Genomic DNA, 26257 nt, shown 5'->3' with positions numbered 1-26257 from the left:
CTGCTGCCCAGTGCTTTCGTTGGCCTCCCAATTGCTGGGCCTTGTCCCGGTGGTCTGCTGGGGCTGCAGCCAGTGCTGGCTCCCCCTGAGGCTGCCTGGCCAAGAGCAGCCCCAGGGGCACAGGGCAGAGGCACAGCAAGGTGGGGAGGAGAAAGTGAGGGGATGAGATGGCCTTGAAAGGCAGAGGTGCTCTGGGACCCGCTCCTGGCCAGGGAGCCTGCCCAGAGCCGTCCCCTGCTCGCCGGGGCCTCGAGGGGCAGCTGTGCAGCTGGGCCAAGGTGTGCCAGCTGCTCCAGCCATGCTGGGGAGCCCTGCCAGCTCTGGGCCCTGCTGTGCACGAGAGTCCCTGTGTGCCACTGGCAGCTGGGGCCTCAGCCACTTCTCTCTTTGCACAGTCACGCTTCTGGACAGGAGATGAAAGACGGTGGCTGCACCTCACACCCAGACAGCGACGCAGCACTTTTATCACTAGTAAGGATGTGGGCAGCCCATTCTAGAAGTTCTGAGAAGAGGACCTCAGAAAAACAGTCTACGAGGAAAACTCCTATCACCCTGTAGATCCCACTGCCATTCCTCTCCCCATGCGTATCCCCAAGCTGCCCTCATCCATTTTTGATCTCCCTCTGTCCCGTCCCAGCCCATTCCCGAGTTGTTCTGGAAATCCCAGGATCAGCCCAGCACCCTCCAGCCACAACTGAGACCAACATGGCCCTTCCTCTGCCCCTGAGCCCCCTGGCCCTGCCCTCTAAACAACACTGTAGGTGACCCCCCTCCCCCCGTCTGCCATGGGAGGCAATAACCCCTTTTTCCATTGCAATAAAGAGATGGAGCTGTCACCCCAGTGTCTGGGTCGTACCAGCAGCAAAGCGCACCCAAGCACCAGCACTAGCTGAGCTCCATGCCCAGGAGCAGCCGTGAATGCCCACGGTGAGGGCAGGCAGGAGCCAGGCAGGAGCTGCTGTGACCAGCAGCAGGGCCCCGAGGGGCTGGGGGAGCCCATGCTGAGCGTCCCTGGGCTGAGGGCACATTTCCTTCAGTGGGATCATCTGGGCCTGGACATCCTCCAGTGGCATGTCCAGGAAAAGAGGGAAGCCATCAAGAACATCTCCAGGGACACAGCCTGAGCGGCAATGCCAGCAGGCAAAACAAAGCTCCTCCACAATTAACACACATTGGTAGGACCTAATTGATGGGCCATCACCAATCCAGGGTGCTGCACAGGGTCTGCTCTTCTGAGCAAGAGCCATAAGGAAAGGGAAGGGAAGGGCTGTGTGGCCTTGGGGCCTGATAGGGCTGATGAACAGCCCCAGAGGCACAAAAACACAGCAGCACCCACACTTGATTTCCAGGTCAAAACACTTGGCGTTGCTGGCCTGGGCTTCCCCATAAGGCACATGGGGGCTTTGGAGACCCCATAAGGTGCACAGGAGGCTCGGGTCCCTTTGTGAGACACACAGGGATATTTTAGGATCCCTCTGAGGCATGGAGGGCACTGGGGTCCACTTGAAGGCATGCATGAGATTTGGAATCCTATGTGAGTCATGCAGGGGGGTTGGGATCTCTGCCAAGGTGTGCAGGGTGCTGGGGGTCTCTGCTGAGCACAGACGGGGTTTTGGGGCCTCGTTTCAGGTGTGGAGAGGGCTGTGGGCTCTTCTAAGCGTGCCGGTGCTTTGCGTCCCTCCTGCTGCAGGCAGTGGGGCTGGAGTCTCTTGTGAGGCTCGCAGGGGACGGAGCCCTCCCGGGTTCCTGCCGGGCCCGTCCAGCTCGGGGCTGCCGCGGCCCAGAGGCAGCCGCCGTGCCGGGACGGCTGTGGCGAGGGGCCGAGGCGGAGCTGCCCCGCCGGGTCGCGCTGCACGGGCACGGCACGGGCGGTGCTGAGCACCGGGCAGGCGGCACCCCGAGCCCAGGGGCCACAGCCGTGGCCCTGCCTCCATTTGGGCCAGGCACAGACAGCCCCGCAGGCAGAGCGGCGGCACCGGCACCGCTCAGCGCCCGAGGGGACGGAACCGATGCCAGAGGAGCCCGGGGGGCCCTGAGCGGGGCCCTGGCGCTGCCCGCCCGGCTCTCCCGGGCCTGTGGCCATCCCGGGCGCCAAGGGCTCGCTCTGTGCCGCGCTCTCCCTGCCCAACGGGGCTCCGGGTCAGCACCTGGCTCCTGCCACTGCCTTGAGAACGCTGAGGGGCATTCGGGGACAGAACTGAACTTGCCAGGGAGACAATTCCTAAGGAACTTGCTTAGGCCTTTTACAGACATGTTTAGGGTCTCTTCAAGTTGAGAAACAACTTAAAATCCCAGACTAAATCATGTGGTTCAACGTGTGGTGATTCCTTGAAGATGCTTTGTAACTCCCTGTGGTGCCGGGCCACGTCCCAGCGAGCACCAAGGCCCAGGAGCTCTGATGCATGCAGCAGGGCTGGCACCAGGGAAGAGAGTCAACATCCCTACAGCTGCCCGCTCTGCCTGCAGTGGTGTCACACAACAGTAACGTTCCAGCAAGGACAGGCATTTTTACATCCTCAGGACAATGTGCTCTTGTGGTCCTGGTGGTGTGTTGTATTGTGCTATTGAGTTTGTTCCATTTGTTCAGTGGCTTAGTCCTGTACCGCCTTGTAAGTGGTCCTGCCCTCCCTTGCCTCCTCCCATCCCTAGGTCAATCCTCCTTTCCCTCCTCCCCTGAAATTTAGCCCTTCTGAGGACCGGCCCTGGACCCATCCATCACTCGGCAGCCCTTCCTTTCTTTCTAGAAAGTTCTACCCAGAATGTCGACTGATGGACGGGTAGAAGCTCTTCTGAGCTGCCAAATAAAGTTGGAATACAAACCCCTGCAAGAGACAACTCCTTGCCTTTGTCATTGTAGCCAAGGTCTCCTTGGGGCTCAGGAATTCCAAACCCAAAGCTGCTGACCTTACCTCCCGAGGATTGGGACGGTGGCCAGTGCTGACCTCGGTGTCCAGCTGAGCTGGGCAAGCATTTTCTAGGACAGACACCGTGGCAGTGGTGGATCAGAAAGAAAAGCCAAATGTGACAGACTAAACTTGACTGTAGGAGAGGGATGGCTCAGCAGAGGACCTGGGGACCTGTGGTGCCAGCCCGTGACCGGCCACTTGGACACAGCAGGAAGGCCCCAGACTATCACACTTCAGCTGGGAGGGTATAAAAGCCCAAAGGTTCTTTGTTCAGGATCCCCCAGAGGCACCAGCTCAAACTGCCACTGTTCCAGCACAATAAAATTGTATTAAGGATCCAGAGGTCCAACACTCTGCTATGGAGGACATTCACATTGCCAATCTTTCGGGCACTTAGGACCTTCTGATTTTGCTTTGCATTCAAGACAAATAAATCCCCAAATGTGCACAAATCAATCCTTTAGCATTTCCTCCTTTTATTTTCAGCCAATTTTTACTTTCTTCTCTGCTATCGTGTCCTCATCTTTCCAAAATTGCTGTGCCTATTTAAATCCAGCCTGGGATGGTGCAGATATTTTGTTTAGCTCTGCAGAGATTTATCCCCAGCAATCCTGCTGACCACACACATTTCAATGGTGCAAAAACCTAACTCTGGGCTGCAGTATGTGAATCCCACTCTGGTGTGTGAGATGGCAGAGCACCAGCGCAGGCACTGAAGAAGGGGCATTCTGTAGATTAGTGAAGTCACTACCAGAACTCAGTCTAGCTCTTAGAACTCCGGCACCACACCAGGAGTGGGGAACTGCCTCGCTATGGGCATTTACCAGAGGTAGAACCTTTCGAGCCACTTGTTCTAAGATGCCACACACAAGCCACCACAGGGACCGGGCAGAGGAGAGAGGAGGCAGCTCTCTGTCTTGAGGTTCCACAAAAAAGAGTTTATTTCAGGTGAAGAGAGCAGAAACAAAGAGCCCCCGGCACTCCAGTGCAAGATACAAGTCAGGGGGTACATACAAACAGCTCACCAAGAGGGAATCCTCAGGGGAGGAGTGAGGGGATCACATCCAGGGTCTGGAGCCCATTGGGGTAGGAGGGTGGAGAGGATGGGTCACAGGGGCCAGTGGGGCCTTGAGGAATTGGGGCATTCCAAAGGGGTGTTGCAATCAGGGATTGGCCGGATGTGACAGTGACAGGGAAGGTTTGGGGATGAAGGGACTGGGTTGCTAGGATAGGCAGGGAAAGAGCTGGAACAAGGGGCAGGGAAGGGCATGAGGGTCAGCTTTGAGGGACAGTAAAACCCAGGGGTGAACAAACTCAGGGAGAACATGGGGGTACTACAGAACAAACCACCTAACAAGGAAACAATAAAATAAATTCATACTGCAAGCATCAAGAGCATCTTCAGGGACACTGTCTGACCAGCAATGTCAGCAAGCAAAATAAAGGTTTTACTGAGCAATGGCCCTTGGATGAAACAAAACATTTACAGTCAGGGCAGGCCATTTGTACAGAAGGGGGTACACTCTGGGGGTACAGCTGAGGCCCTGAGGTCACAGCAGGCTCTGGGGTCACAGCAGGCTGAGGTCACAGCAGGCTCTGAGGTCACAGAGGTCCCAGAGCCCCGTGGTTGCAGAGCACCACAACGCCCGAGCAGGCAGTCCTGGAGCAGAACTGCTTCGGCAGCAGCGGCGGTGGCAGCAGCGGTGCTGACATTGGGACAGCGGTGTCAGGACAGTGGTGGCAGCAAGAGCAGCAGGACTGGCACAGGGCAAGGCACCATGGCCCTTGCCCTGCGCCTCCTCCTCCTGCTCCTCCTGGCCATGGTCCTGCCTGTCAGGATTGCCCAGGCTGCTCCGCTACAAGTGTGGGGAGCAGGTGAGCCGGCAGCCTGGCTGCCCTTTCCCAGGACAGTGCTCCCTGCACCCCGGGAAGCGCTGGGGATGGTTTTCCCCTGGGCTTTAGGGAGGGATTCCTCTGTGGGAGGGAGGGAGTCCCAATGCACATGGAGCAGCTCCACCCTATCATCCAGAGGGGTTTCCAGGGCCTGCAAAGTGTCTGGAGAGTGACCAGGAGCCAGCTCAGAGCTCCCCAGGCCCCTTTGGCCTTACCTGAGCCCCTTACAAGTGCTCAGTTCCTAAAGGCAGAAGGAGACCACAGCACAGCATGGAAAGGATTCTGATCTGTGCTCCCTTCTAGACTGGGATGGTGACATGGATTCTTTGGAAGCCCTACTGGAAAATGGCTTGAAGTTCTTGAAGGATGTTGGAGGCAAGTTTCCCTGTACATCTGGACAGGCCGCGCCCGGCACAGAAGGAAGGGATCCATGGCAGCGTTGCTGCCCCGCTGCTGCTCTCACGGCATGCAAGGCTGTTTCCCAGCCTGGCCTGGCTGCAGCTTCTCCCCAGCCTCTTCAGAAAGACATTTGGCACCAGCTGACAGGGAGCTCCAACTGCACCCTGGCCCATGCACACCCTGAGATCCCCTGCAATTTCTCAGTCTCTGTGTCTATCAGAAAGGGCACCGCTTTGGAGAATGAAGAGCCCTGGTTTAGCCAAATAGTTTATAGAGACTTCCTAATTTGTAACCATGTCCTTGACAAGCACTGCCTCCTGAAGATACCACCTTCCTGCTGGGAAACAGCCCAGATGATCCAGCTGTATTTTTTCCTTTCCTCAGACATGGAAGGAGAGGCTGTGCTGAAGGCTGAGTTTCCAAATGGAAGCAGTGGCTCATTGGCAGCCTCTGCTGCAGGAAAGGAGGCGATGCCAGGCACAGTCACAGGAGGTAATTGCTGAGCCTCTGGGCCTGAGCCCTGCTGAGCCTTGAGCTGCCCTCTCTGCTGCTTGGCAGTGTGGGCACAGCTCGGAAAAGGACGGCACAGCCCAGAGGAATTGTTATGCTCAGGGCACTCGGGTGCTGAGCAGTCCTGCTGGGGTCCCTGCCTGGGAGGCACATCCCAAAACCTTGGAGTGACTGCACCGTGTGCCCATGGTGGGGAAAGGGCAGAGGGGGAGAGCAAGGCTGCACTGTGCCCTGAGAGAGCCTGGCTATGTGCCCTTGGGCTGGAGGATTTGTCCCAGCAGTAGGAGGGCAGGAGGGACAGAGGGAGGCAGGGATACCTGTGGCACTGCCTGCTGGAGCCTTCCCCAGGGCTTTAGGGAGAGTTCCCCTGTGGGAGGAAGAGAGACCACAGGAACCAGGACTGCTCCAGCCTCCCCTCCATGGATCTTGGTAGGGCCTGAAAAAAATCTGGGGAGTGACCAGGAGCCAGCTCAGAGCTCCCCAGGCCCCTGTGCACCTTTGGCCTTGTCCATTCACATGTGGATCCCACGGCATTAGCTGAACCCCTTACAAGTGCTCAGTTCCTAAAGGCAGAAGGGAACCACAGCACACCATGGAAATGATTCTGATCTGTGCTCCCTTCTAGACTGGGATGACAACGCGGATTATTTGGAAGCCCTACTGGAAAATAGCTTGACGTTCTGGGAGGATGTTGGAGGCAAGTTTTCAGTGTGCCTTTCCTGAGAGAAAATCAGAGCCAATGTGACAAGAGCTCCCCCATCTTCCACTTCCCTTAACATCATCTCAGAGTTGAAGGAATCTGGAAGCCTCGCCCTGCTCCCTTTCTGGAGCCCTGAGTGATCCCACAGGATCACTGTCAGTGGGAGGAAGGAGCATTTAGCTGTCCATCTTCCTCCCGTGTGCAATGCCAGAGTGTCCTTGTGTGTGCTCTGTGCAGTCACAGAGAAGAGCAGAGAGGGAAGGGGCCGGTCCCAGGGCTGTGTCCCGGGGCTGAGCCTTGGGTGCAGCCTGAGGATCTACAGCACCACGGGAGCTGTTCTGTCCTGCCTTTCTTTGCAGCTGAACCTGTTGGTGAAGGTGGTGCAGCTTCCCAGCCCACAGCCATCACTGAGCCTCTGGGAGATGGTGAGGGTAGGTCAAGGCCTTTCCCCCTGCGAGAGCTGCCAGCTCAGAGCCCAAAGCTCGGCCAGGGGGGCATCGCTGCAGGTGCCAGGACAGAACCACGCACGTGTGTGCCCTGGCCCTGGGCCATCCCCTCACCACTCCTGCGGCTCAGTGCTGCCTGTGCAGATCTGCAGAGATGACAGAAGCTCCTTGGCTGTTCAGTTACAGGTGTGGCTGTAGGGATGACTTCTCCAGCACCTTTTATGGCTACTGCTGACAAGCCCAGCTCCCATCGCGAGGGTAAGTAGTGTGTCCCTGCTGACCCCACAGGCTGAGCACAGATTTTGTGGGATCCGTTCTTGGGAAATGGAAATATTTTTCCCTTAAGGTCCCCCGACAGGAAAGATGCAAAATACTGCAGACAAGATATTCATGGAACCATCCAAACTCATGCAGCCAGCGCTGAAGAAAACGCTGGAGACAGGACAAGGTGGGTGCATTTCCCTCAGCCCTCCCCTGGGACTCAGCAGCCGGAGCCTTTCCCTACACATCTGTACAGGCTGTGCCCAGCAGAGCAGGAAGGGATCCATGGCAGCCTCGCTGCCCCGCTGCTGCTCTCATGGCCTGCAGGAATATTTCCCAGCCTGGCCTGGCTGCAGCTTCTCCCCAGCCTCTGCAGGAAGGCATTTGGTACCAGCTGACAGGGAGCCCAAACTGCACCAGGGGCCATGCACACTCTAGATCCCCTGCAATTCCCCTGTTATCGGGTAGATTAGGTTTAGCGGATGTTTGGAGAAGGGAACAGCATCAGACCGTCCCAACATCCTGAGTGTTTTCTGATGCTTCTCTATACCTTTCACAATTTTTGCCTCCTGAAGTTGTCACCTTCCCCATTCTGTGTTGGGAATGTTGCCATCTGATGCAGATATCTCTTTTCCATTCTCCAGAAATTAAAGAAGAGCCTGTGCAGAAGGAGGCATTTCCCAGAGGAAGCAGTGATTCTGTGCCAGCCTCTGCTGCAGGAAGGGAGGCAATGCCAGGCACAGTCACAGGAGGTAATTGCTGAGCCTCTGGGCCTGAGCCCTGCTGAGCTCTCTCTGCTGCTTGGCAGTACAGGCACAGCCCATACAGGGCTGGCACAGCCCAGAGGAATTGTTATGCTCAGGGCACTCGGGTACTGAGCAGTCCTGCTGGGGTCCCTGCATGGGAGGCACATCCTGAAACCTGGGAGTGACTGCACAGGGTGCCCATGGTGGGGAAAGGGCAGAGGGGGAGAGCAAGGCTGCAGTGTACCCTGAGAGAGCCTGGCTATGTGCCCTTGGGCTGGGGGATTTGTCCCAGCAGTAGGAGGGCAGGAGGGACAGAGGGAGGCAGGGATATCTGTGGCACTGCCTTCTGCAGTTTTCTCCTGGGCTTTAGAGAGGGCTTCCTCTGTGGGAGGAAGAGAGATCACAGGGCCCCGGCCTGCTCCAGCCTCCCCTCCATGGATCTTGGTAGGACCTGCAAAGTGTCTGGGGAGTGACCAGGAGCCAGCTCAGAGCTCCCCAGGCCCCTGTGCACCTTTTGCCTTATCCATTCACATATGGATCCCACGGCCTTATCCGAAACTTTTACAAGTGCTCAGTTCCTAAAGGCAGACGGTGAAACCAGCACACTATGGAAATGGTTCTGATCTGTGCTCCCTTCTAGATTGGCATGACAACAGGGATTATTTGGAAGCCCTTCTGGAAAATGGATTGAAGTTCTTGGAGGATTTTGGAGGCTAGTTTTTAGTGTGCATTTCTGAGGGAATAATCAGAGCCAATGTGACAAGAGCTCCCCCAACTTCCAGTTCCCTCAACATCACCTCAGGGTTGTAGGAATCTGGCAGCCTCGCCCTGCTCCCTTTCTGGAGCCCTGAGTGATCCCACAGGATCACTGCCAGTGGGAGGAAGGGGGATTTAGCTGTCCATCTTCCTCCCGTGTGCAATGCCAGAGTGTCCTTGTGTGTGCTCTGTGCAGCCCCAGAGAAGAGCAGAGAGGGAAGGGGCCGGTACCAGGGCTGTGCCCCAGGGCTGAGCCTTGGGTGCAGCCTGAGGATCTCCTACAGCACCACGGGAGCTGTTCTGTCCTGCCTTTCTTTGCAGCTGAACCTGTTGGTGAAGGTGGTGCAGCTTCCCAGCCCACAGCCATCACTGAGCCTCTGGGAGATGGTGAGGGTAGGTCAAGGCCTTTCCCCCTGCAAGAGCTGCCAGCTCAGAGCCCAAAGCTCGGCCAGGGGGGCATCGCTGCAGGTGCCAGGACAGAACCACGCACATGTGTGCCCTGGCCCTGGGCCATCCCCTCACCGCTCCTGCGGCTCAGTGCTGCCCGTGCAGATCTGCAGAGATGACAGAAGCACCTGTGGCTGTTGACTTACAGGTGTGGCTGTAGGGATGACTTCTCCAGCTCCTTTTATGGCTACTGCCGACAAGCCCAGCTCCCATCGCAGGGGTGAGTAGTGTGTCCCTGCTGACCCCACAGGCTGAGCACAGGTTTTGTGGGATCAATTAATTGGAAATGGAAATATTTTTCTCTAAGGTCCCCTGACAGGAAAGATGCAATATACTGTAGACAAGATATCCCTGGATCCATCCAAACTCATGCAGCCAGCGCTGAAGAAAACACTGCAGACAGGACAAGGTGGGTGCATTTCCCTCAGCCCTCCCCTGGGACTCAGCAGCCGGAGCCTTTCCCTACACATCTGTACAGGCTGTGCCCAGCAGAGCAGGAAGGGATCCATGGCAGCCTCGCTGCCCCACTGCTGCTCTCATGGCCTGCAGGAATATTTCCCAGCCTGGCCTGGCTGCAGCTTCTCCCCAGCCTCTGCAGGAAGGCATTTGGCACCAGCTGACAGGGAGCCCAAACTGCACCAGGGGCCATGCACACCCTGAGATCCCCTGCAATTCCCCTGTTATCGGGTAGATTAGGTTTAGGGGATGTTTGGAGAAGGGACCAGCATCGGACTGTCCCAACATTCTGAGTGTTTTCTGATGCTTCTCCATACCTTTCACAATTTTTGCCTCCTGAAGTTGTCACCTTCCCCATTCTGTGTTGGGAATGTTGCCATCTGATGCAGATATCTCTTTTCCATTCTCCAGAAATTAAAGAAGAGCCTGTGCAGAAGGAGGCATTTCCCAGAGGAAGCAGTGATTCTGTGCCAGCCTCTGCTGCAGGAAGGGAGGCAATGCCAGGCACAGTCACAGGAGGTAATTGCTGAGCCTCTGGGCCTGAGCCCTGCTGAGCTCTCTCTGCTGCTTGGCAGTGCAGGCACAGCCCATACAGGGCTGGCACAGCCCAGAGGAATTGTTATGCTCAGGGCACTCGGGTACTGAGCAGTCCTGCTGGGGTCCCTGCATGGGAGGCACATCCCGAAACCTGGGAGTGACTGCACAGGGTGCCCATGGTGGGGAAAGGGCAGAGGGGGAGAGCAAGGCTGCAGTGTACCCTGAGCGAGCCTGGCTATGTGTCCTTGGGCTGGGGGATTTGTCCCAGCAGTGGGAGAGCAGGACGGGCAGAGGGAGGCAGGGATACCTGTGGCACTGTCTGCTCGATCCTTCCCCTGGGCTTTAGGGGGGGTTTCCTCAGTGTGGGAGTGAGAGACTCCCACTGGGCCCTGGGCTGTTCCATCCTCTCTTCCAGGGATCTTGCACAGGGCAGGGATAGAATGTGGAGAGTGACCAGGAGCCAGCCCAGAGCTCCCCAGGCCCCTGTGCACCTTTGGCCATGTCCAGTCTAATCTGGCTCCCATGGCCTTACCTAACCACATTGCAGTGCCCAGTTCCCTGAGGCAGAAGGGGATCCCAGCACACCATAGCAAATGTTCTCATCTGTGCTCCATTGCAGATGAGCTTGCTGGGAAGGCTTCTCCATTAGCTTGGCTGCATAAAGTTGTGAAGCCCTTGGAGCCTCCTGCAGGTATGTTCTCACTGTCCCACCAAGGAATAATTGCTGACAACCTGGCAGGAACCAGGTGACAGAAAGTTCTGTGGCTGATGAGTTACAGGTGTGTCTGCAGAGAGGATTCTTCCATCCCCTTTGGTGATTGCTACCCGCAAGCCCAGCTCCCGTCGCAGGGGTGAGTAGTGTGTCCCTGGTGACCCCACAGGCTGAGCTCTGGTTTTTGAATCCAGTCCTAAGAAATGGAACTATTTTCTGTTAAGGTCCTCCGAGAGGGAAGAACAAAGCTAGAGGAGAGAAGGAATTGCTTGAGTCAAACAACATCCTGACACAAATAGTTGAGAAACTGCACAAAGGGCATGGTGAGAGCATTTCCCTCAGCCTTCCCCTGGGACTCAGCAGCCGGGGCCTTGCCCTGCACATCTGGACAGGCCGTGCCCAGCACAGCAGGAAGGGATCCATTGCAGCCTCGCTGCCCCGCTGCTGCTCTCACGGCCTGCAGAGCTGTTTCCTAGTCTGGGCTGGCTGCAGCTTCTCCCCAGCCTCTGCAGGAAGGCATTTGGCACCAGCTGACAGGGAGCCCCCACTGCAGTACAGGCCATGCACACCATGAGATCCCCTGCAATTTCCCAGTCCCCTGATTGATCAGGAAAGAGTGGCTGTTTGGAGGAGGGACTGTTGGAGGAGGGACTCTGGGCCTGAGCTCCACAGCCCATCTCCAATTACCTGGGCATTTTTCTGGTCTACATCTTTGACCAATACTGCCTCCTGAAGATGTCCCCAGCAAAATGGGGAACAGTTCCATCTGATCCAACTGTCTTCATTCCCTTCCCAAGAGATGGACATAGAGATTCAGTGGAAAGCTGCATTTCCTAAAGGAAGCAGTGGCTCATTGGTGCCAGCCCCTGCTGCAGGAAGGAAGGCAATGCCAGGCACGGACACGGGCACAGGAGGTAATTGCTGTGCCAGCTCAGCCAGGCTCAGCCCTCGGCGGGGCTGTGTGTCAGCAGCTCTTCCCCCAGGCCCTGCCCTTGCACGGCCCGGTAGCAGCCAAAGCTGGAAGTGCCTCGGCTTCCAGGCCTCTGGAGCTCATTCACAGCCCTGGGGAATTGGGATTTGTGCACCAACGTCCCTCCCGCTGCAGCTGCTCCTGCAGCCGGCCCTGAGTGCCCAGAGGCCCAAGGCACAGGAGCAGCCCCGAGCGGGAGCCCTGCTGCGAGCCCAGGGCCAGAGCCAGCCCTGGCACACAATGGAAATGTTCTCATCTTGGTTTGCTTCTAGACGCGGGTGATAGGAAGGCTTCTCCATTAGCCGGGCAGTATGACGCTTTGAAGCCCTCTGGCATTCCTGCAGGTATGTTCTCAGTGTCTCCTAATCATTGACCATCTGGAAGGAACCAGATGACAGAAGCTTCTGTGGCTGTTCAGTTACAGGCATGTCTGCAGAGAGGATTTCTCCAACTCCTGGGCTGGATGATGCGCACCAACTCAGCTCCCATCAAAGGGGTGAGTAGCATGTCCCTGCTGACCCCACAGGCTGAGCAATGGTTTTGTGGGATCTATTCCTAGAAAATGGCTCAACTTTCTGTTAAGATCCTCCAATAGAAAACACGAACCAGATGGCAGACAATATATACCAGAAACCATTTGAAGTCATGTGGCAAATGCTGAAGAAAATGCTGCAGGGGATACAAGGTGAGTGCATTTCCCTCAGCCTTCCCCTGGGACTCAACAGCCGAGGCCTTTCCCTACACATCTGGACCGGCCATGCCCGGCACAGCAGGAAGGGATCCATGGCAGCCTCGCTGCCCTGCTGCTGTTCTCACGGCCTGCAGGGCTGTTTCCCAGCCTGGGCTGGCTGCAGCTTCTCCCCAGCCTCTGCAGGAAGGCATTTGGTACCAGCTGACAGGGAACCCCAACTGCAGCATGGGCCATGCACACGCTGAGGTCCCCTGCAGTTTCCCTGTCTCTGAGCAGATCAGGAGGCACAGCTGTTTTCAAGGGAGTGCTACCCACAAAGGCGTGCTCTGGCCCAGTCCCAAGAACTTGAGCCTTTTCTTGATCCATATCAATGTCTTTGACAAGCATTGCCTCATGAAGATGCCCCCTTCCCTATGGGAAGCAGCCCCACCTGATCCAGCTGTACCTCTTCCTTTCTCCAGAAATGGATGGAGAAGCTGTGCTGAGGGCTGAGCTTTCCGGAGGAGGCTGTGATTCTGTGCCAGCCTCTGCTGCAGGAAAGGAGGCGATGCCAGGCACAGTCACAGGAGGTAATTGCTGAGCCTCTGGGCCTGAGCCCTGCTGAGCCTTGAGCTGCCCTCTCTGCTGCTTGGCAGAGCAGGCACAGCCCAAACAGAGCTGGCACAGCCCAGAGGAATTGTTATGCTCAGGGCACTCGGGTACTGAGCAGTCCTGCTGGGGTCCCTGCCTGGGAGGCACATCCCAAAACCTGGGAGTGACTGCACAGGGTGCCCATGGTGGGGAAAGGGCAGAGGGGGAGAGCAAGGCTGCAGTGTGTCCTGAGAAAGCCTGGCTATGTGCCCTTGGGCTGGGGGATTTGTCCCAGCAGTGGGAGGGCAGGAGGGACAGAGGGAGGCAGGGATATCTGTGGCACTGCCTTCTGCAGTTTTCTCCTGGGCTTTAGAGAGGGCTTCCTCTGTGGGAGGAAGAGAGATCACAGGGCCCCGGCCTGCTCCAGCCTCCCCTCCACGGATCTTGGTAGGGCCTGCAAAAAATGGATGGACTGTGACCAGCAGCAAGCCCAAGCCCCTGTGCACCTTTGGCCATGTCCATTCTCTCCTGGATCCCACGGCCTAAACCAGCCCCCCTCCAATGCTCAGTTCCTAAAGGCAGAAGGGGACCACAGCACACCATGGAAATGATTCCCATCTGTGCTCCCTTCTAGATTGGGATGACAATGGGGATTATTTGGAAGCCCTACTGGAAAAGGAGATTAAATTATTGGATTATGTTGGAGGAACGTTTTCAGTGTACCTTTTCTGAGAGAATAATCAATGTGACAAGAGCTCCCCCATCTTCCACTTCCCTCAACATCACCTCAGGGTTGAAAGAATCTGGAAGCCTTGCCCTGCTCCCTTTCTAGAGCCCTGAGTGATCCCACAGGATCACTGTCAGTGGGAGGAAGGAGCATTTAGCTGTCCATCTTCCTCCCATGTGCAATGCCAGAGTGTCCTTGTGTGTGCTCTGTGCAGTCACAGAGAAGAGCAGAGAGGGAAGGGGCCGGGCCCAGGACTGTGCCCCTGGGCTGAGCCTTGGGTGCAGCCTGAGGATCTCCTACAGTATCACGGGAGCTGTTCTGTCCTGCCTTTCTTTGCAGCTGAACCTGTTGGTGAAGGTGGTGCAGCTTCCCAGCCCACAGCCATTACTGAGCCTCTGGGAGATGGTGAGGGTAGGTCAAGGCCTTTCCTCCTGCGAGAGCTGCCAGCTCAGAGCCCAAAGCTCGGCCAGGGGGGCATCGCTGCAGGTGCCAGGACAGAACCACGCACGTGTGTGCCCTGGCCCTGGGCCATCCCCTCACCGCTCCTGCGGCTCAGTGCTGCCTGTGCAGATCTGCAGAGATGAGAGAAGCTCCTGTGGCTGTTCAGTTACAGGTGTGGCTGCAGGGAGGACTTCTCCAGCACCTTTTATGGCTACTGCCCGCAAGCCCAGCGCTCACCGCAGGGGTGTGTAGTGTGTTCGTGTTGACCCCACAGGCTGAGCATTGTTTTTGTGGGATCTGTTCCTGGGAAATTGAAACATTTTTCTCTAAGGTCCCCCGACAGGAAAGATCCATTATACTGCAGACAAGATATCCCTGAAACCATCCAGACTCATTCAGCCAGTGCTGAAGAAAACATTGCAGACGGGACAAGGTGGGTGCATTTCCCTCAGCCTTCCCCTGGGACTCAGCAGCCAGGGGCTTTTCCTGCACATCTGAACAGGCTCTGCCCAGCAGAGCAGGAAGGGATCCATGGCAGCCTCGCTGCCCTGCTGCTGCTGTCACGGCCTGCAGTGCTGTTTCCCAGCCTGGGCTGGCTGCAGCTTCTCCCCAGCCTCTGCAGGAAGGCATTTGGCACCAGCTGACAGGGAGCCCCAACTGCATCATGGGCCATGCACACGCTGAGGTCCCCTGCAATTTCCCAGTCAATGAGCACGTCTGGAGGGGCAAATATTTGGAGGAGGGTGGGCCCTGTAGCAGCCCCAATAACCTGGTTTATATCCTGAATCTCATCCATGACTTAGACAAGCTTTTCCTCCTGAAGATGACACCTTCCTGCTGGGCAACCGCCCAAATGGTCCATCTGTCCCTTTTCCTTTCCCCAGAGATCGAAGGACAGGCTCTGATAAAGGCTGGGTTTCCCAGAGGAAGCAGTGGCTCATTGGCAGCGTCTGCTGGAGGAAGGGAGGCGATGCCAGGCACAGTCACTGAAGGTAATTGCTGAGCCTCTGGGCCTGAGCCCTGCTGAGCCTTGAGCTGCCCTCTCTGCTGCTTCACAGTGCGGGCTCACAGCATTACCTGAGCCCCTTGAAGTGCTCACTTCCCCATAGAAGGGGGGATTCCAGCACACCATGGAACATTTCCCATCTGTGCTCCTTTCTAGATTGGGACCATGACTTGCATCGTTTGGAAAGACTGGTAAACCATGGTTTAAGGATGTTGCAGTCTGGTGAAGGTAGGTTATCAGCAACCCTTTCCTAACAGAGAAATCATTGTCCAGAGGAATATTTATGTGTGATTTCCTTTAAGAGCCTTTGAAGTTTTAAGGATTCTGGAAATCCTGTCTTCCAAATTCCTACTCCTGTGCCCAACAGCAATCCCACAGGAGGATTGCTGTCAGTGGGAAGAAGGAGCATTTAGCTGTCCATCTTCCACCATGTGCAATGCCAGAGTGTCCTTGTGTGTGCTCTGTGCAGCCCCAGAGAAGAGCAGAGAGGGAAGGGGCCGGGCCCAGGGCTGTGCCCCGGGGCTGAGCCTTTCACAGCTCCTTTGCTTGCCCTAGGAAGTCTGAGCTGCTCTTGCTGCCTCTGCCAACCCCTGGCCTCGGCTGGGAATGGGTTTAGAGCTGCTTGCAGCTCCAGGGAGTCCTTTCTTCCCTGACTGCCCTGCAAGGGGCTCCTTCCATCCCAGTGCAGGGCCACTGCAGGCTCGTGGTGCCCCTGCCCCAGCTCCTGAGTGGAAGGCAGAGCTGAGGGAGTGCCTTGGTGGGCACCAATCCCCCAGGGGCACTCACTGCCACTGCGGCCTGAAGGAGAATCTTCAGCAGTGTCACCATAGTTGTTCTGTCCTGCCTTTCTTTGCAGCTGAACGTGAGGGTGAAGAGGATCTGGATTCCCAAACCATACCCATCACTGAGCCTCTGGGAGATGCTGAGGGTAGGTCAAGGCCTTTCCCCCTGCGAGAGCTGCCAGCTCAGAGCCCAAAGCTCGGCCAGGGGGGCATCGCTGCAGGTGCCAGGACAGAACCACGCACGTGTGTTCCCTGGGCCATCCCCTCACTGCTCCTGCGGCTCAGTGCTGCCCGTGCAGATCTGCAGAGATGACAGAAGCTCCTGTGGCTGTTCAGTTACAGGTATGGCTGCAGAGAGGACTTTCCCAGGTCATTTGGTGGATGTTGCTCGCAAGCCGAGCTTCCATCTCAGGGGTGAGTAGTGTGTCCCTGCTGACTCCACAGGCTGAGCACTGGTTTTGTGGGATCCATGCCTGGGATATGGAAATATTTCTCTTAAGGTCCCCTGAGAAGAAAGAACAAACATATAGGAAGTGTTAAATCCCAGGACGAATCCAAACATTTGGAACAAATCCTGAATGATCTGGAGAGACAGCATGGTAGGTGCATTTCCCTCAGCCTTCCCCTGGGACTCAGCAGCCAGGGCCTTTCCCTGCTCATCTGGACAGGCCATGCCCGGCACAGCAGGAAGGGATCCATGGCAGCCTCGCTGCCCCGCTGCTGCTCTCACGGCCTGCAGGGCTGTTTCCCAGCCTGGGCTGGCTGCAGCTTCTCCCCAGCCTCTGCAGGAAGGCATTTGGCACCAGCTGACAGGGAGCCCCAGTTGCAACATGGGCCTGAGATGCCTTCAATTTTTCCACGCTCTGGGGAGATGCGGAGAGGCAGCTTTTTGCTGGATGGAGTTTTGGAGCAGATCCAGAACTCTGGGCATTTTCCTTGTCTTTATCCCCCTCTTTCACAAGTATTGCTTGGAGCTGAACAGCATAGCAGAGAGGAATTATGGCATGCAGGCTCAGGGCTTTGAGCACTGAGCAGTCCTGTGCCAAGGGACTGCAAGGTGCCTGCGGGCCCCAGCTCTGGGGGAAACAGAGAGCGAGAATGTCCTGGCTGTATCCACCGTGCTGCCAGCTCAGCAGTGCAGCATAGCAATGGCTCACACTCCCCATTGCTCCCAAGATGCAGCTGGCACCTCAACACGTGCTGACAAAATCTGGAACAGAATGAGAAGAGATTTCTGCTGGGGAACATCTTGTTTGATTAAGTTGATGGCCATTGTGGGTGGTGCAGCACTTGGCCTGATGATGTGTTCTGCTGGAATCTGGTATTGCTGGAAGAGCAAATGGTGAGTGTTTTGCTGATCTCAATCTCAAACAGCTTCCTTTAAAGGCTGCTGATAAGTCAGGGAAGATTCCCAGTGAGGCTGCAGTGGAGTTGTGGCCAGTCCATGGCTGTCCAAAGAACACTGCTGAGGGTTCTGCTGCTGCCCAGTGCTTTCGTTGGCCTCCCAATTGCTGGGCCTTGTCCCGGTGGTCTGCTGGGGCTGCAGCCAGTGCTGGCTCCCCCTGAGGCTGCCTGGCCAAGAGCAGCCCCAGGGGCACAGGGCAGAGGCACAGCAAGGTGGGGAGGAGAAAGTGAGGGGATGAGATGGCCTTGAAAGGCAGAGGTGCTCTGGGACCCGCTCCTGGCCAGGGAGCCTGCCCAGAGCCGTCCCCTGCTCGCCGGGGCCTCGAGGGGCAGCTGTGCAGCTGGGCCAAGGTGTGCCAGCTGCTCCAGCCATGCTGGGGAGCCCTGCCAGCTCTGGGCCCTGCTGTGCAGGAGGGTCCCTGTGTGCCACTGGCAGCTGGGGGCCTCAGCCACTTCTTTCTTTGCACAGTCACGCTTCTGGACAGGAGATGAAAGACGGTGGCTGCACCTCACACCCAGACAGCGACGCAGCACTTTTATCACTAGTAAGGATGTGGGCAGCCCATTCTAGAAGTTCTGAGAAGAGGACCTCAGAAAAACAGTCTACGAGGAAAACTCCTATCACCCTGTAGATCCCACTGCCATTCCTCTCCCCATGCGTATCCCCAAGCTGCCCTCATCCATTTTTGATCTCCCTCTGTCCCGTCCCAGCCCATTCCCGAGTTGTTCTGGAAATCCCAGGATCAGCCCAGCACCCTCCAGCCACAACTGAGACCAACATGGCCCTTCCTCTGCCCCTGAGCCCCCTGGCCCTGCCCTCTAAACAACACTGTAGGTGACCCCCTCCCCCCGTCTGCCATGGGAGGCAATAGCCCCTTTTTCCATTGCAATAAAGAGATGGAGCTGTCACCCCAGTGTCTGGGTCGTACCAGCAGCAAAGCGCACCCAAGCACCAGCACTAGCTGAGCTCCATGCCCAGGAGCAGCCGTGAATGCCCACGGTGAGGGCAGGCAGGAGCCAGGCAGGAGCTGCTGTGACCAGCAGCAGGGCCCCGAGGGGCTGGGGGAGCCCATGCTGAGCGTCCCTGGGCTGAGGGCACATTTCCTTCAGTGGGATCATCTGGGCCTGGACATCCTCCAGTGGCATGTCCAGGAAAAGAGGGAAGCCATCAAGAACATCTCCAGGGACACAGCCTGAGCGGCAATGCCAGCAGGCAAAACAAAGCTCCTCCACAATTAACACACATTGGTAGGACCTAATTGATGGGCCATCACCAATCCAGGGTGCTGCACAGGGTCTGCTCTTCTGAGCAAGAGCCATAAGGAAAGGGAAGGGAAGGGCTGTGTGGCCTTGGGGCCTGATAGGGCTGATGAACAGCCCCAGAGGCACAAAAACACAGCAGCACCCACACTTGATTTCCAGGTCAAAACACTTGGCGTTGCTGGCCTGGGCTTCCCCATAAGGCACATGGGGGCTTTGGAGACCCCATAAGGTGCACAGGAGGCTCGGGTCCCTTGTGAGACACACAGGGATATTTTAGGATCCCTCTGAGGCATGGAGGGCACTGGGGTCCACTTGAAGGCATGCATGAGATTTGGAATCCTATGTGAGTCATGCAGGGGGGTTGGGATCTCTGCCAAGGTGTGCAGGGTGCTGGGGGTCTCTGCTGAGCACAGACGGGGTTTTGGGGCCTCGTTTCAGGTGTGGAGAGGGCTGTGGGCTCTTCTAAGCGTGCCGGTGCTTTGCGTCCCTCCTGCTGCAGGCAGTGGGGCTGGAGTCTCTTGTGAGGCTCGCAGGGGACGGAGCCCTCCCGGGTTCCCTGCCGGGCCCGTCCGGCTCGGGGCTGCCGCGGCCCAGGGGCAGCCGCCGTGCCGGGACGGCTGTGGCGAGGGGCCGAGGCGGAGCTGCCCCGCCGGGTCGCGCTGCACGGGCACGGCACGGGCGGTGCTGAGCACCGGGCAGGCGGCACCCCGAGCCCAGGGGCCACAGCCGTGGCCCTGCCTCCATTTGGGCCAGGCACAGACAGCCCCGCAGGCAGAGCGGCGGCACCGGCACCGCTCAGCGCCCGAGGGGACGGAACCGATGCCAGAGGAGCCCGGGGGGCCCTGAGCGGGGCCCTGGCGCTGCCCGCCCGGCTCTCCCGGGCCTGTGGCCATCCCGGGCGCCAAGGGCTCGCTCTGTGCCGCGCTCTCCCTGCCCAACGGGGCTCCGGGTCAGCACCTGGCTCCTGCCACTGCCTTGAGAACGCTGAGGGGCATTCGGGGACAGAACTGAACTTGCCAGGGAGACAATTCCTAAGGAACTTGCTTAGGCCTTTTACAGACATGTTTAGGGTCTCTTCAAGTTGAGAAACAACTTAAAATCCCAGACTAAATCATGTGGTTCAACGTGTGGTGATTCCTTGAAGATGCTTTGTAACTCCCTGTGGTGCCGGGCCACGTCCCAGCGAGCACCAAGGCCCAGGAGCTCTGATGCATGCAGCAGGGCTGGCACCAGGGAAGAGAGTCAACATCCCTACAGCTGCCCGCTCTGCCTGCAGTGGTGTCACACAACAGTAACGTTCCAGCAAGGACAGGCATTTTTACATCCTCAGGACAATGTGCTCTTGTGGTCCTGGTGGTGTGTTGTATTGTGCTATTGAGTTTGTTCCATTTGTTCAGTGGCTTAGTCCTGTACCGCCTTGTAAGTGGTCCTGCCCTCCCTTGCCTCCTCCCATCCCTAGGTCAATCCTCCTTTCCCTCCTCCCCTGAAATTTAGCCCTTCTGAGGACCGGCCCTGGACCCATCCATCACTCGGCAGCCCTTCCTTTCTTTCTAGAAAGTTCTACCCAGAATGTCGACTGATGGACGGGTAGAAGCTCTTCTGAGCTGCCAAATAAAGTTGGAATACAAACCCCTGCAAGAGACAACTCCTTGCCTTTGTCATTGTAGCCAAGGTCTCCTTGGGGCTCAGGAATTCCAAACCCAAAGCTGCTGACCTTACCTCCCGAGGATTGGGAAGGTGGCCAGTGCTGACCTCGGTGTCCAGCTGAGCTGGGCAAGCATTTTCTAGGACAGACACCGTGGCAGTGGTGGATCAGAAAGAAAAGCCAAATGTGACAGACTAAACTTGACTGTAGGAGAGGGATGGCTCAGCAGAGGACCTGGGGACCTGTGGTGCCAGCCCGTGACCGGCCACTTGGACACAGCAGGAAGGCCCCAGACTATCACACTTCAGCTGGGAGGGTATAAAAGCCCAAAGGTTCTTTGTTCAGGATCCCCCAGAGGCACCAGCTCAAACTGCCACTGTTCCAGCACAATAAAATTGTATTAAGGATCCAGAGGTCCAACACTCTGCTATGGAGGACATTCACATTGCCAATCTTTCGGGCACTTAGGACCTTCTGATTTTGCTTTGCATTCAAGACAAATAAATCCCCAAATGTGCACAAATCAATCCTTTAGCATTTCCTCCTTTTATTTTCAGCCAATTTTTACTTTCTTCTCTGCTATCGTGTCCTCATCTTTCCAAAATTGCTGTGCCTATTTAAATCCAGCCTGGGATGGTGCAGATATTTTGTTTAGCTCTGCAGAGATTTATCCCCAGCAATCCTGCTGACCACACACATTTCAATGGTGCAAAAACCTAACTCTGGGCTGCAGTATGTGAATCCCACTCTGGTGTGTGAGATGGCAGAGCACCAGCGCAGGCACTGAAGAAGGGGCATTCTGTAGATTAGTGAAGTCACTACCAGAACTCAGTCTAGCTCTTAGAACTCCGGCACCACACCAGGAGTGGGGAACTGCCTCGCTATGGGCATTTACCAGAGGTAGAACCTTTCGAGCCACTTGTTCTAAGATGCCACACACAAGCCACCACAGGGACCGGGCAGAGGAGAGAGGAGGCAGCTCTCTGTCTTGAGGTTCCACAAAAAAGAGTTTATTTCAGGTGAAGAGAGCAGAAACAAAGAGCCCCCGGCACTCCAGTGCAAGATACAAGTCAGGGGGTACATACAAACAGCTCACCAAGAGGGAATCCTCAGGGGAGGAGTGAGGGGATCACATCCAGGGTCTGGAGCCCATTGGGGTAGGAGGGTGGAGAGGATGGGTCACAGGGGCCAGTGGGGCCTTGAGGAATTGGGGCATTCCAAAGGGGTGTTGCAATCAGGGATTGGCCGGATGTGACAGTGACAGGGAAGGTTTGGGGATGAAGGGACTGGGTTGCTAGGATAGGCAGGGAAAGAGCTGGAACAAGGGGCAGGGAAGGGCATGAGGGTCAGCTTTGAGGGACAGTAAAACCCAGGGGTGAACAAACTCAGGGAGAACATGGGGGTACTACAGAACGAACCACCTAACAAGGAAACAATAAAATAAATTCATACTGCAAGCATCAAGAGCATCTTCAGGGACACTGTCTGACCAGCAATGTCAGCAAGCAAAATAAAGGTTTTACTGAGCAATGGCCCTTGGATGAAACAAAACATTTACAGTCAGGGCAGGCCATTTGTACAGAAGGGGGTACACTCTGGGGGTACAGCTGAGGCCCTGAGGTCACAGCAGGCTCTGGGGTCACAGCAGGCTGAGGTCACAGCAGGCTCTGAGGTCACAGAGGTCCCAGAGCCCCGTGGTTGCAGAGCACCACAACGCCCGAGCAGGCAGTCCTGGAGCAGAACTGCTTCGGCAGCAGCGGCGGTGGCAGCAGCGGTGCTGACATTGGGACAGCGGTGTCAGGACAGCGGTGGCAGCAAGAGCAGCAGGACTGGCACAGGGCAAGGCACCATGGCCCTTGCCCTGCGCCTCCTCCTCCTGCTCCTCCTGGCCGTGGCCCTGCCTGCCAGGATTGCCCAGGCTGCTCCGCTACAGGCATGGGGAGCAGGTGAGCCGGCAGCCTGGCTGCCCTTTCCCAGGACAGCGCTCCATGCACCCCGGGAAGCGCTGGGGATGGTTTTCCCCTGGGCTTTAGGGAGGGATTCCTCTGTGGGAGGGAGGGAGTCCCAATGCACATGGAGCAGTTCCACCCTATCATCCAGAGGGGTTTCCAGGGCCTGCAAAGAGTCTGGAGAGTGACCAGGAGCCAGCTCAGAGCTCCCCAGGCCCCTTTGGCCTTACCTGAGCCCCTTACAAGTGCTCAGTTCCTAAAGGCAGAAGGAGACCACAGCACAGTATGGAAAGGATTCTGATCTGTGCTCCCTTCTAGACTGGGATGGCGACACGGATTCTTTGGAAGTCCTACTGGAAAATGGCTTGACGTTCTTGAAGGATGTTGGAGGCAAGTTTCCCTGTACATCTGGACAGGCCGCGCTCAGCACAGCAGGAAGGGATCCATGGCAGCCTCACTGCCCCGCTGCTGCTCTCACGGCCTGCAAGGCTGTTTCCCAGCCTGGCCTGGCTGCAGCTTCTCCCCAGCCTCTTCAGAAAGACATTTGGCACCAGCTGACAGGGAGCTCCAACTGCACCCTGGCCGATGCACACTCTGAGATCCCCTGCAATTTCCCAGTCTCTGTGTCAATCAGAAAGGACACCAGTTTGGAGAATGGAGAGCCCTGGTTTAGCCAAATAGTTTATAGAGACTTTGTAATTTGTAACCATGAACTTGACAAGCACTGATTGCTGAAGATGCCACCTTCCTGCTGGGAAACAGCCCAGATGATGCAGCTATCTCTTTTCCTTGCCCCAGAGATGGAAGGAGAGGCTGTGCTGAAGGCTGAGCTTCCAAAAGGAAGCAGTGGCTCATTGGCAGCCTCTGCTGCAGGAAAGGAGGCGATGCCAGGCACAGTCACAGGAGGTAATTGCTGAGCCTCAGGGCCTGAGCCCTGCTGAGCCTTGAGCTGCCCTCTCTGCTGCTTGGCAATGCAGGCACAGCCCAGACAAGGCCGGCACAGCCCAGAGGAATTGTTATGCTCAGGACACTCGGGTACTGACCAGTCTTCCTTGGGATCCCTCAATTGGAGGCACATCCCGAAACCTGGGAGTGACTGCACAGGGTGCCCGTGGTGGGGAAGGTCAGCGTGGGAGAGCAAGGCTGCAGTGTGCCCTGAGAGAGCCTGGCTATGTGCCCCTGGGCTGGGGGATTTGTCCCAGCAGTGGGAGGGCAGGAGGGACAGAGGGAGGCAGGGATACCTGTGGCACTGCCTGCTGGACCTTCCCCAGGGGTTTAGGGAGAATTTCCATTGTGGGAGGAAGAGAGACCATAGGGACTGGGACTGCTACAGCCTCCCCTCCATAGATCTCGGTAGGGCCTGCAAAGAGTCTGGGGAGTGACCAGGAGCCAGCTCAGAGCTCTCCAGGCCCCTGTGCACCTTTGGCCTTGTCCATTCACATGTGGATCCCAAGGCCTTATCCGAACCTTTTAGAAGTGCTCAGTTCCTAAAGGCAGACGGTGAACCCAGCACACCATGGAAATTATTCTGATCTGTGCTCCCTTCTAGACTGGGATGACAACATGGATTATTTGGAAGCCCTACTGGAAAATAGCTTGACATTCTGGGAGGATGTTGGAGGCAAGTTTTCAGTGTGCCTTTCCTGAGAGAATAATCAGAGCCAATGTGACACAAGTTCTCCACAATTCCAGTTCCCTCAAAATCACCTCAGGGTTGAAGGAATCTGGGAGCCTCGCCCTGCTCCCTTTCTGGAGCCCTGAGTGATCCCACACGATCACTGTCAGTGGGAGGAAGGAGCATTTAGCTGTCCATCTTCCTCCCGTGTGCAATGCCAGAGTGTCCTTGTGTGTGCTCTGTGCAGTCACAGAGAAGAGCAGAGAGGGAAGGGGCCGGGCCCAGGGCTGTGTCCCGGGGCTGAGCCTTGGGTGCAGCCTGAGGATCTCCTACAGCACCACGGGAGCTGTTCTGTCTTGCCTTTCTTTGCAGCTGAACCTGTTGGTGAAGGTGGTGCAGCTTCCCAGCCCACAGCCATCACTGAGCCTCTGGGAGATGGTGAGGGTAGGTCAAGGCCTTTCCCCCTGCGAGAGCTGCCAGCTCAGAGCCCAAAGCTCGGCCAGGGGGGCATCGCTGCAGGTGCCAGGACAGAACCACGCACGTGTGTGCCCTGGCCCTGGGCCATCCCCTCACCGCTCCTGCGGCTCAGTGCTGCCCGTGCAGATCTGCAGAGATGACAGAAGCTCCTGTGGCTGTTCAGTTACAGGTGTGGCTGCAGGGACGACTTCTCCAGCTCCTTTTATGGCTACTACCTACAAGCCCAGCTCCCATCGCAGGGGTGAGTAGTGTGTCCCTGGTGACCCCACAGGCTGAGCACAGGTTTTGTGGGATCAGTTCTTGGGAAATGGAAATATTTTTCTCTAAGGTCCCCCGACAGGTAAGATGCAATATACTGCAGACAAGATATCGCTGGATCCATCCAAACTTCTTCAGCCAGCGCTGAAGATAATGATGGAGACAGGACAAGGTGGGTGCATTTCCCGCAGCTGTCCCCTGGGACTCAGCAGCCAGGGGCTTTCCCTGCACATCTGGACAGACTGTGCCCAGCACAGCAGGAAGGGATCCATGGCAGCCTCGCTGCCCCACTGCTGCTCTCACGGCCTGCAAGGCTGTTTCCCAGCCTGGGCTGGCTGCAGCTTCTCCCCAGCCTCTGCAGGAAGGCATTTGGCACCAGCTGACAGGGAGCCCCAACTGCACCCTGGTCCATGCCCACCCTGAGATCCCCTGCAATTTCCCAGTCTCTGTGTCTATCAGAAAGGGCTCCGCTTTGGAGAGTGGAGAGCCCTGGTTGAGCCAAATAGTTCATAGAGACTTTCTAATTTGAAACCATGTGCTTGACAATCACTGCCTCCTGAAGATGTCACCTTCCTGCTGGGAAACAGCCCAGATGATCCAGCTGTATCTTTTCCTTTCCCCAGAGATGGAAGGAGAGGCTGTGCTGGAGGCTGAACTTCCAAAAGGAAGCAGTGGCTCATTGGCAGCCTCTGCTGCAGGAAAGGAGGTGATGCCAGGCACAGTCACAGGAGGTAATTGCTGAGCCTTTAGGCCTGAGCCCTGCTGAGCCTTGAGCTGCCCTCTCTGCTGCTTGGCAGTGTGGGCACAGCCCGGACAGGGCCGGCACAGCCCAGAGGAATTGTTATGCTCAGGGCACTCGGGTGCTGAGCAGTCCTGCTGGGGTCCCTGCCTGGGATGCACATCCCAAAACCTGGGAGTGAGTGCACGGGGTGCCCATGGTGGGAAAAGGGCAGAGGGGGAGAGCAAGGCAGCAGTGTGCCCTGAGAGAGCCTGCCTATGTGCCCTTGGGCTGGGGGATTTGTCCCAGCAGTAGGAGGGCAGGAGGGACAGATGGAGGCAGGGATACCTGTGGCGCTGCCTGCTGGAGCCTTCCCCAGGGCTTTAGGGAGAGTTTCCTCTGTGGGAGGAAGAGAGACCACAGGAACCAGGACTGCTCCAGCCTCCCCTCCATGGATCTTGGTAGGACCTGCAAAGAGTCTGGGGAGTGACCAGGAGCCAGCTCAGAGCTCCCCAGGCCCCTGTGCACCTTTGGCCTTGTCCATTCACATGTGGATCCCACGGCCTTATCCGAACCTTTTAAAAGTGCTCAGTTCCTAAAGGCAGACGGCGACCCCAGCACACCATGGAAATGATTCTGATCTGTGCTCCCTTCTAGATTGGGATGACAATGGGGATTATTTGGAAGCCCTACTGGAAAATGGCTTGAAGTTCTTGAAGGATTTTGGAGGCAAGTTTTCAGTGTGCATTTCTGAGAGAATAATCAGAGCCAATGTGACACGAGCTCCCCCATCTTCCAGTTCCCTCAAAATCACCTCAGGGTTGAAGGAATCTGGGAGCCTCGCCCTGCTCCCTTTCTGGAGCCCTGAGTGATCCCACACGATCACTGTCAGTGGGAGGAAGGAGCATTTAGCTGTCCATCTTCCTCCCATGTGCAATGCCAGAGTGTCCTTGTGTGTGCTCTGTGCAGTCA

Source organism: Lonchura striata, chromosome 21 (assembly GCF_046129695.1).
Source record: "Lonchura striata isolate bLonStr1 chromosome 21, bLonStr1.mat, whole genome shotgun sequence".
Classification (NCBI taxonomy): domain Eukaryota; kingdom Metazoa; phylum Chordata; class Aves; order Passeriformes; family Estrildidae; genus Lonchura; species Lonchura striata.
Note: the sequence above shows the minus strand (reverse complement) of the source record.